Consider the following 12532-nt stretch of genomic DNA (forward strand, 5'->3'; position numbering starts at 1 on the left):
CTAGCATTGGGTATGAAACGAGCAGGTTCCCAATAACTGAATGGAAGGGAAAGGTTGAACTGAGGACAGGAAGTACTTCATGCCAACTATTTTCCTCTGTTAAAGCTGCTGCAGGTCATTTGGAGAGAGCAGACTTTGCTAGCAATAGTGCAAAAAGTTAGCTGGAAAGTTGCAGATTTTTTCAACGTAGGTGACTGCTGCCATCTCTGTGAAAAAACTGTCTTTGAGCAGTTACTTTACAACTGTATTATCCATAATGTTATAGTGAATGCATGAACAGGCATGTTACCAACAAACAACATTTATCTGTCTCCAACATCTGCTCCTCTGTTGTCAGAGATAGCCCCTGCTGCAGCTGAACAGGAGGGGAGGGACTCAACTCTCACACTTGCAGGCATAACTGGTTAATAAATCCAAAATAATGAAGTTGATTATAGTTCATCACATATATGATCTGTTAAATCAAGTCATTTGTCGACATTAGTCAGGGACATGATTGTCTGGAATGATTTTCAGCGTGATTGCAGGAGCGAGGGTAGTCCATAGAGGCTGAGATCTTTCTCAGAAACATTTTTACGGTCTACCTAATGCATCTGTAACAGTGAGAAGACTTACTTAAATGAAGGATGCTATATCCAGTCTTTGACACTAGGGCCTGCATAAGCGTTTTCACACATGGGATGTTTGGCCTGCCCTGTGCTGATCCTGTGTAATATGTGTTCAGTGTGAGTGACTAAACACAGGTTTCTCTAGCTAGCTCTGCTGAGCCTGTGTAATTATGTGTTCAGGTGAGTGACTAGAACAAGCAGGTTTCTCTAGCTAGCGCTGCGATCCTGTGTAATATGTGTTCAGGTGAGTGACTAAACACAGGTTTCTCTAGCTAGCTCTGCTGAACCTGTGTAATATGTGTTCAGGTGAGTGACTAAACACAGGTTTCTCTAGCTAGCTCTGCTGATCCTGTGTAATATGTGTCAGGTGAGTGACTAAACACAGGTTTCTCTAGCTGGCTCTGCTGATCCTGTGTAATATGTGTTCAGGTGAGTGACTAAACACAGGCTTCTCTAGCTATTCATATTTATTGTTGCATGTTCATGTTGGATTTATACTATATTATCACAGGGATTAATTTGACTCAGATTTGCAGATGTTTTACGACAGTATGATTTAGTTGTTCCTATATAGTAGACTGAGTGTAGTGCTTTATACCAAGCTTTCCTTTCATCTTGATTTGACTAACACAACTAGTATTGAAACAGCAGGAGGTAGAGTGGGGAGGTAATGGGAGTAGGAGTGGACTCCATGACTTTGAATGTCTGAATCAGAGCTCCTTTGAGTTGGAGGCTTCTTAAATTGATCTGTACCAATTTGTATTTGAGTTTAAATCAATGATTTCTTATTTTGTTTTATATTGTTTGCAAACTGATATGTGACCCGTATTAATGTCAAAATAACATGCAAAACGGGCAACATAAAGATTAAACAGAACCAGTCAAAGTTTGGACACAAACTCAGGAAAATCAACTCTTTGAGTGTTTTTTTTGCTATTTGTATTTTCATTATCTAATAGTTACATTCTATGAGCACTGTAGAAAATAAGTGGAAATCATCCAACAAAAAAGCAAAACGCCATCAATGCAAAGGAACAAGAAAAACACAACAAGAACCTTTGGACACCTACACCATAACCACGGAAGACACCAAACGTCTGTCATATGGAATAAATTCCAACAATCACCATCTTTGGGATGTCATCAAATTTGTATTTTTTTACTTGTCTTTGACAGGGAATCATGTAGTACCAAATCTAAATATGCTTATTTTCAAAGTCGCCACTCTTATGCCTTGATGACAGCTTTGCACACTCTTGACATTCTCTCAACAAGCTTCACCTGGAATGCTATTCCATCATCCTTGAGGAGTTATTGTATGCTGAGCAAATGTGACTCTAATCCTCACTCGCGGTCCAATCATCCCAACCCATCTCAATTGGGTGGATTGAGGTCGGGTGAATGGTTGAGTGACAGGTCATCTGATGCAGCACTCCATCACACACTGGTTGGTCAAATTTGCCCTTACACAGCCTGGAGGTGTATTGGGTCATTGTCTGTGGAGAAAAAAAAATGATAGTCCCACTAGCGCTAACCAGATGATATGGCGTATCCCTGCAGAATGCTGTGATGCCATGCTGTTTTAATTTTTAATTTATAACCGATTTTTAACTAGCTAGTCAGTTAAGAACAAATCTTATTTTCAGTGACAGCCTAGGAACAATGGCTTAACTGCCTTGTTCAGGCAGAAGAACAGATTTTGTACCTTGTCAGCTTGGAGATTCAAACTGCAAACTTCGGTACTTAGTCCATGCTCTAACCACCACCAGGCTCCCCTGGCTAACTGTGCACTTAAAATCTAAATAACACTGACAGTGGACAGTGTCACCAACCAAGCACACCCACACCCATCACACACACACCACTGCTCCATGCTTAACGGTGGGAACGATACATGCAGAGAAATCATTGAATCAATTGGGGTGTACCTGTGGATGTGTTTCAAGGCCTACCTTCAAACTCAGTGCCTCTTTGAAAGTCAGGAAACCCGTTTAACGTCCCACATCCGAAAGACGCACCCTACACAGTTACACAGCTCTGTCAGGAGGAATGGGCCATTATTCACCCATTTATTGTGGGAAGCTTGTGGATGGCTACCCGACAACGTTTGACCGAAGTTCAACAATTTAAAGGCAATGCTACCAATACTGAGTGGATGGTTAACTTCTGACCCACTGGGAATTGATGAATGATTAAAAGCTGAAATAATTATTTCTACTTTGGCAGTGATTACAGCCTCGTCTCTGGGTATGACTCTACAAGTTTGCACTCCTATATCTGGGGAGTGTCTCCCATTATTTTCTGTAGATCCTCTCAAGCTCATCTGATTTGTTCTGAGGAGGAGGCGAGGCGAGAGGATGTGAGGATTTACCAATTGATATTCTACACATGTCACAGCAAAGTTCTCCTTTTGAGTGAGGTAGCTACCCTGGTAGCCCGCCTTGACCGTATAGTGGTTAGTACTGTGCATTGAGCTGCAGAAACCACGGTTCACAGCATGTCATGGCAAAAAGGCTCCTTTTCAATGCTTAAAAACGTACTACTACTGTATCTGTGTAATTAAATATGTGGCATTAGCTGAACTGGCTGAAAAAAACCATGTACAACTTTTAGATATGCTGTTGTGGTGGTAATCAACAAATGCATGAATGGAAAGAGTTAGCTGTAAACAAGTTTTGCCACAAACTAAACCAAATGAATCGAAATGCCTCATTTATTTTCCTTTTCACAGTTGAACAACAATAGAAATAGCAGAGAACTTTGCTACAATTATCAAAGGTCTTCCACTGTAAACGGTTTTAATCAGTGGCTCATTGGACCTTGTTAACATTAGAGATCAGCTCTGTGACCATGATTTCAATGAAACATAGATGAAAGAAAAGCATGAGTAAAATGTCATTTAAGTGCAGCTACATGAGGATATAACCTACAGACAAATAGGCTACACATTTTTATGGGCTATGAAAGACCTATGAAGTGTGACAACACCATCTAGTGGTCATGTAGCTACATCCACTAATTAGAAACACCATGAGTGAATTGGTGTTTATTTTTTGAGTTTATTTTTTTTTTACAGGGACAGTGCACATTAATCAACATTTCAGTAAGAGGCCGGTTTTTAGCCAGCTGGCTAATTTTCAACCCGCAGTCCCTGGGCAGGTTATTAAAAACAATTACAATATAGACAATAGCAACATAGAACACACCAGACAACATAGCACATAGGACAGAGCAAGACATAGCATACAGACAAGCATCATAGGACAAGCAAGACATAGCATACAGACAGAGCATCATAGGAAAGCAAGACGTGGCATACAGACAGAGCAACATAGAACAAGCCAACATAGCAACATAGGACACAGCAAGCATACAGACAGAGCATCAGGACAAGCAAGACGTGGCATACAGACAGAGCATCATAGGACAAGCAAGACGTAGCATACAGACAGAGCATCATAGGACAAGCAAGACGTAGCATACAGACAGAGCATCATAGGACAAGCAAGACGTAGCATACAGACAGAGCATCATAGACAAGCAAGACGTGGCATACACAGAGCATCATAGGACAAGCAGACATAGCATACAGTCAGAGCATCATAGGACAAGCAAGACGTAGCATACAGACAGAGCTCATAGGACAAGCAAGACGTGGCATACAGACAGAGCATCATAGGACAAGCAGACATAGCATACAGACAGAGCATCATAGGACAAGCAAGACGTAGCATACAGACAGAGCATCATAGGACAAGCAAGACGTGGCATACAGACAGAGCATCATAGGACAAGCAAGACGTAGCATACGACAGAGCATCATAGGACAAGCAAGACGTGGCATACAGACAGAGCATCATAGGACAAGCAAGACGTAGCATACAGACAGAGCATCATAGGACAAGCAAGACGTGGCATACAGACAGAGCCCATAGAACAAGCAAGACATAGCAACATAGGACAAGCAAGACATAGCATACAGACAGAGCATCATAGGACAAGCAAGACGTGGCTACAGACAGAGCATCATAGGACAAGCAAGACATAGCATACAGACAGAGCATCATAGGACAAGCAAGACGTAGCATACACACAGGCATCATAGGACAAGCAAGACGGGCATACAGACAGAGCATCATAGGACAAGCAAGACGTGGCATACAGACAGAGCATCATAGACAGCAAGACGTAGCATACAGACAGAGCATCATAGGAAAGCAGACGTAGCATACAGACAGAGCATCATAGGACAAGCAGACGTAGCATACAGACAGAGCATCATAGGACAAGCAAGGCGTAGCATACAGACAGAGCTAAATAAACAAAAAGCAGCAAGACAAAATTCAGAAAAGCAACAGTTTTTCCACACCTCACAAGCTACAGACAACATGGAGAGCGGCACGCAACACAGCTAGGGACCATGTTCACAAATCTGATTGACCTTTAGCCATGTCTTCAAGCATTTGTGAAAGTTGATATGTGGTGCAGTTGTGTGTGTCTGATGGCAGTGTATTCCAGACATGGGAAGCTCTCACAGAGAATGCAGATTTACTAAAGGTGCTTTTCCTTAGGGGAACTATACAGTCACCTCTCATGGCAGACCTTGTGGATCTGCTGCCATATGTCTGGGTTTTCTGTTTAACAGAAATATTGAGTGGAGGGGGAGCCAGGCCATTGAGGATCTTGAATACAAGACATGCGTCGGTGTATTGCACAACATTTTCCCAACTCAAGAGCTCATGCTTTCTAAGGATGTGACAATGATGATGGCTATTGGGCTTCCTATCAAGCACTTTGAGAGCCTGTTTGTTGACAGACTGAATAGGTTTTAATGTTGTACAGCAAGCTTGGGCCCAACTAGTCAAGCAGTATGTTAAGTGGGCGGAGTATCATAGATTTGAAGTACAGTTTTGCTACCTCCTGTAGTCAAACAATTTCGTATAAATCGGAAATTAGCTAGGTTGAATTTGTTTATTTGAATTACCTTTTTCACATGCTTTTAAAAGAGAGGTTGGAATCAAGTATGATGCCAAGGTACTTAAAATACTCGGATACCACCTGGAGCTTCTCCCTGAATAATTGTTGTAAAACCAAAGCAACGATGCAACATATTCTAAATGAAAGGGTTCTTTGTGCATTATGGGTAAAATGTATTTTTATCCCTTCATTTCCATTTGGGTCAGACAGAAAGTTTGGGCAAATCCCTATCGGGCATTATTGAGTCCTGGGTTAGGCCTGACCAGTTGCTTCATGTCCCGTTTGTTTATTCTTCTGTAATATTACTTTTGGCGCCTATTTCACTCTTCACTTTTGATAATAAAAGTCCGCCTCGGCCCATATAGACGGACCCCACGTTTCTGTCCGATAGCTCAATCAAGACCCCCGTAGCAAGTCATGGAAAAAAGTGGATTTTCAGCACCAATTAAAGTCTTGCTCGGGCACCCAAATGACCTATCGAGTCTCAACTTGGGATTCGGGGTTTACGTTTTTATTATGGTTTGAACAGAAGGCGTTGTGAATTTTGGGACAGCTCTGAAGTATGTGATAGTTGGCTGGGTGTGGTGTCCGTTTTGTATCAGTTTGGTGTCAGAATGATATCTAATTGACTGATGGACGGTGACTTGCTGGTGACTTTTGTCCATTTGCAAATGTTTAAACAGTGAGTTACCATCACCAAAGTGACATTCTGAAATCAACCCCAACGAGCGATGGAGAGGAACCACTATCATTGCCCGGCCATCCCGAGTTCATCAGGGCCAGTCAATTTTGCATTTCCTGTGGTTGGAGGTCCTGACGAACCATGACCAGCTAGCAAAGCGTCCGAAGAATAAAAAGTTGAATGAAAAAAAAATTGAGGGGGTGTTCCCTTACACTCAGTTAGTATTTGGTAGCATTGCCTAAATTGTTGAACTTCGGTCAAATGTTTCGGGTAGCCATCACAAGCTTCCCACAATAAGTTGGGTGAATTCTGGCCCATTCCTCCTGACAGAGCTGGTGTAACTGAGTCAGGTTTGTAGGCCTCCTTGCTCGCACATGTTTTTTTCAGTTCTGCCCAGAAATTCTCTATGGATTGAGGTCAGAGCTTTGTGATAGCCACTCCAACCTTGACTTTGTTGTACTTAACCAGCCATTTTGCGACAACTTTGGAAGTATGCTTGGGGAAGTATGCATTGTCCTTTGGAAGACCCATTTGCGACCAAGCTTTAACTTCCTGACTGATGTCTTGAGACGTTGCTTTAATATATCCACAAATTTCCTACCTCATGATGCCATCTATTTTGTAAAGTGCACCAGTCCCTCGTGTCCTGCAGCAAAGCACCCCCACAACATGATGATGCCACCCCCGTGCTTCACGGTTGGGATGGTGTTCTTCGGCTTGCAGGCCTCAAGCCCCCCCTTTTTCCTCCAAACATAACGATGGTCATTATGGCCAAACAGTTCTATTTTTGTTTCATCAGACAAGAGGACATTTCTAGAATGTGCAGTTGCAAACCGTAAACTGTTTTTTTTTTGGAGCATGGCTTCTTCCCTTGCTTATCGGCTTTCAGGTTATGTTGATATAGGACTCGTTTTACTGTGGATATAGATACTTTTGTACCTGGTTCCTCCAGCATCTTCACAAGTCCTTTGCTGTTGTTCTGGGATTGATTTGCACTTTTCACACCAAAGTACAATCATCTCTAGGAGACAGAACGTCTCCTTCCTGAGTGGTATGATGGCTGCGTGGTCCCACGGTGTTTATACTTGCATACTATTGTTTGAACAGCTGACTGTGGTGCGTCTGGAAATTGCTCCCAAGGATGAACCAGACTTGTCGATGTCTAAATTTTTCATTCTGAGGTCTTGGCTGATTTCTTTTCATTTTCCCATGATGTCCAGCAAAGAGCACTGAGTTTAAGATAGGCCTTGAAATACATCCACAGGTACACTTCAATTGACTCAAATTGATCTCCGCATGTATGGTTCCCACTGTGAAGCACGGAGGTGTGAATGTGTGATGGTGCTTTGCTGGTGACTCTGTCAGTGATTTATTTTGAATTGAAGGCACATTTAGGCAGGTAGCCTAGTGGTTGGAGTGTTGGACTAGTATCCGGAAGGTTGCAAGTTTGAATCCCCGAGCTGACAAGGTACGAATCTGTCGTTCTACCCCTGAACAAGGCATTTATTAATAGGCGCCGTCATTGAAAATAAGAATTTGTTCTTAACTGACTTGCACAGTTAAATAATGGTAAAAGCTTGTCGCGAGAATGCCAGAGTGTGCAAAGCTATCATTTAGGCGAAGAGTGGCTACTTTGAAAATAAAAGCTATTTCTGTCACGACTTCTCCTCCCGAAGTCGTTGCCTCTCCTTGTTCGGGCGGTGCTCGGCGTTCGTCACCGGTCTTCTAGCCATCATTGATCCTTTTTTCATTTTCCATTGTTGTTTTGTCTTGTCTTCCCACACACCCTGTTTTCAATCCCATTCATTACCTGTTGTGTATTTAACCCTCTGTTTCCCCTCATGTCTTTGTCAGACATTGTTTTATTGTCAGTGTAGTGTGATTGTTGTATAGGTGCGCGTCGGTCCTCGTACCCATGTTTTGTTTATGTACATAGAGTGTTATGGAGCATACTCCGTGGACTTTTATTAAGACTCCATTTTACACACTCCATTTGACTCTCCTGCACCTGACTTCCCTGCCACCTATTACCCCTATGCATGACAATTTCTTGATTTGGTTACTACATGATTCATGTGTTATTTCATAGCTTTGATGTCTTCCTATTATTGTACAGAAAATACAGAAACCCTTGAATGAGTGTTGTCCAACCTTTTGACTGGTTCTGTATAAATCTGTATGTTTGCTGTTTTGCATGTTGTTTTGACATTTATACGTGTCACATCAGTTTACAAACAATGTAAAAATAGAAGAAATCATTGAGATAAGAACTTTCTCTTTTTTGCTTTCTTGGTAGACAGCTCCAAATGCAGGTGTTTCAGGCTAGCTCAGTGCTTTCTGTGGTGTTGAGGCAGTGCAGCTCTGCTGGGGAACAGATTAAATAGGCCCTAATAGTTTGTGGGCACCGTTTGTCACCTTTAATAGTGCTATTAATGTATTGTTTAGTGTTGTGTTGTTGTGTAGTGGCTTTGCTGGCATGCATCTAAAACATTTTGTGGGAGTTTCCCCCATCAAGATTTACATGCTAAACCTCCACTGTTCAAAATACTCTACACTGGTGAGTTTCTCTATAACTAGCCAACTCTGGTATTTAGCCAGCTTGTCCACGTCAGTGCAGCAGCATGCTTGACTAGGCCAATATCTCCCCTCACACACATGCCCTCGTAGTTCGCTGTGATCATCAGTGGATAGTAATCTGTGCTGTGAACACGTCCCAGTGTCAGGTTGGTTAGCCCATCATCGCGTCTCTAGACTTTAAATGCCCTGGTGGCTCTCCATGATCGTAGTGGTCAGTACTCTGCGTTGTCTGCAGAAACCCTGGTTTGAATCCGTGTCACGGTATTTGCGCGCTATAAAATGTAATGGCAAATGACCGTAGTTTGAACGAGTTAACTTAAAACGTCCTTTGTAAGCCAAGAAAACTCTGCCTTTTTCCTCCAGCTCATGGTATAATTAGATTAATCGATTAATCTGCTAGTTAGTCATTCGAGGTGTCACTATGGATTCTAATATTAGGAAAACAAGTTATATTTTATTTTGATGTACAGAGATATGGGTTAAATAAATCATTTGATTCAAAACATAAGGAACCCATTCTGCCCCCAGCTGTGCCCTGGACACCATATTTGAATGATTTCCCCCCCTCTAATGTCAGAGCTCGTACTGTTATGTGACCTAAACTGACAATCCTTAACACCCCGCCGTCCTACAATCTAAGCTAGATGCCCTCAATCTCACACATATTATCAAGGAACCTACCAGTACAACCCCAAATCCGTAAACACGGGTAATCTCAAAGATACCAACCTAACAAACCTCCATCCAAACACACCTTGGCTGTCTTCAACCAGATCTCAGCAATCACTGCCTCATTGTCTGCATCAATAATGGGTCTGCGGTCAAATGACCACCATCATCACTGTCAAACGCTCCCTAAACACTTCTTCAGCGAGCAGGCCTTTCTAATCGACCTGGCTCGGGTATCCTGGAGGATATTGACCTCGTTCCGTCAGTAGAGGATGCCTGGTTGCTCATTAAAAGTGCTTTCTTCACACCATCTTAAATAACATTCCCCATTCAAAAAATGTAGAACCAGAACAGATATAGCCGTGGTTCACTCCAGACCTGACTGCCTTGACCAGCACAAAAACAAACTCCTGTGGCGTGCTGCATTAGCATCGAATAGCCCCCGCAATGTAGAACTTTTCAGGAAGTAAGGAACTAATATACACAGGCAGTTAGCAAAGCAAAGGCTAGCTTTATCAAACAGAAATTTGCATCCTGCAGCACAAATTACAAAAATTTTGGGGACACTGTAAATTCCATGGAGAATAATAGAACCACCTCCCAGCTGCCCACTCACTGAGGCTAGGAAACACTGTCACCACCGATAAATCCACGATCAATTGAGAATTCAATAAGCATTTTTTTTTCTACGGCTGGTTATGCTTTCCATCGGGCCATCCCTACCCCGGTCAACAGCCTCTCTTTTGTATCGTCAGAGATCCCCAAAGATTGGACAGCTGCCGCGGTCATCCCCCTCTTCAAAGGGGTGACAGTCTAGACGCAAACTGTTAAAGACCTATATCTATCCTACCCTACCATTTCGAATCCCCCGTACCCTTCTCTGCTATGCTACCTGGTTTCCGCGAGCTGGTCATGGTGCACCTCAGCCATGCTCAAGGTCCTAAATGAATCATAACCGCCATCGATAAGAGACAAAGCTGTGCAGCTGTATTCATCGCCTGGCCAAGCATTTGACTCTGTCAATCACCAATTCGTATCAGCAGACTCAACAGCCTTGGTTTCTCAATGAACTGCCTTGCTTGGTTCACCAACTACTTCTCAGACAGAGTTCAGTGTGTCAAAACGGAGAGCCTGTTTTCCGGACCTCTGGCAATCTCTATGGGGTGCCACAGGGTTCAATCAATTCTTGGGCCGAATCTTTTCTCTGATACATCAATGATTTCGCTCTTGGTGCTGGTGATTCTCTGATCCACCTCTATGCAGACGACACCATTCTGTATACTTCTGGCCCTTCTATGGACATTGTGTGACTAACCTCCAACAAGCTTCAATGCCATATAACTCTCCTTTCCGTGGCCTCCAACTGCTCTTAAATGCAAGAAAAACTAATATATGCTCATCAACCGATCGCTGCCCTCAAATACTAGGTGTCTGGTTAGATTGTTAACTCTCTTTCCAGACTCACATTAAACATCTCCATCCAAAATGAAGGTAGAATCTTTCACTCATGCTGCAAAGCATACCCTCATAAAACTGACTATCCTACCATTCTTGACATGTAATTACAAAATAGCCTACAACACTCTACTCAGCAAATTGGATGTAGTCTATCAGAGTGCCATCTGTTTTGTCACTGAAGCCCCCATATATTATTATTGAATTACTGAATTACTGAAGCTGGAGACTTATATCTCCCTCACTAACTTTAAGCATCAGCTGTCAGAGGTTACCAATCACTGTACCTGTACACAGCCCATCTGTAATAGCACACCCAACTATGTCATCCCCATACTGTATTTTTTTTTTGCTATTTTGCACCCCAGTATCTCTGCTTGCACATCATCATCACATCTTTAACTCCCAACGTTTAATTTCCAAATGTTGCCACTATGGCCTATTAACCTTACTACGTTTGCACACACTGTATAGATTTTTCTATTGTGTTATTGACTGTACATGTGTTTATCCCATGTGTAACTCTATGTTGTTGTTTTTGTTGCACTGCACTGCTTGCTTTATCTTGGCAGGTCGCAGTTGTAATGAGAACACAAGGTGTCAAAAGCATTCCTTTTGCTGCTAATGTTACTCCAATTTTTATTTTATTTACTACTAGGCAGGTCAGTTTAGACAAATTCTATTTCAATGACAGCCTAGGAACAGTGGGTTAACTGCCTGTTCAGAGGCAGAAACAGATTTGTACCTTGTCAGCTTGGGGTTTGAACTTGCAACCCTCCGGTTACTAGTCCAACACTCTAACCACTAGGCTACCCTGCCACCCCAATGCTTCCCACAGTTGTATCAAGATGGCTCAATGTCGTTTGGATGGTGGAACAATCTTGACACACACGGAAACTGTTGAGCATGAAAACACAGCAGTATTGCAATTCTTGACAAATACCGGCACCTGGCACCTACTACCAACCCTGTTCAAAGGCACTTAAAATGTTGTCTTGCCCATTCACCCTCTGAAGGCACACATACAAATCCATGTCTTAATTGTCTCAAGGCTTAAAAATCTTTATTTAGCCTGTCTCCCCTTCTCTACACTGATTGAAGTGGATTTAACAATTGACATCAATAAGGGATCATAGCTTTCATCACCTGATTCACCGGGTAAGTCTGTGTCACGGAAAGAGCAGGTGTTCTTAATGTTTTTGTGCACTCAGTGTATGTGTTACTTTGCACACACACAATAGGTAAGATACAGTGTATTCGGAAGACAATACCCCATAATGACAAAGCAAAAACTGTATTTTTAGAAATTTGGCAACGTTTATAAAAACCTGAAATATCATTTTACATAAATATCCAGACCCTTTTACTCAGTACTTTGTTGAAGCACCTTTGGCGGCGATTAAGCCTCAATCGTCTTGCTACAAGCTTGGCACTGATGCATTTGGGGAGTTTCTCCCATTCTTCTCAGCTCTGTCAGGTTGGATGTGGAGCGTCGCTACACAACTATTTCAGGTCTCTTCAGAGATGTTTCATCAGATCAAGACCAGGCTCTGGCTTGGCCACT

Source organism: Oncorhynchus kisutch, linkage group LG24 (assembly GCF_002021735.2).
Source record: "Oncorhynchus kisutch isolate 150728-3 linkage group LG24, Okis_V2, whole genome shotgun sequence".
In the NCBI taxonomy this organism is placed as follows: Eukaryota; Metazoa; Chordata; class Actinopteri; order Salmoniformes; family Salmonidae; genus Oncorhynchus; species Oncorhynchus kisutch.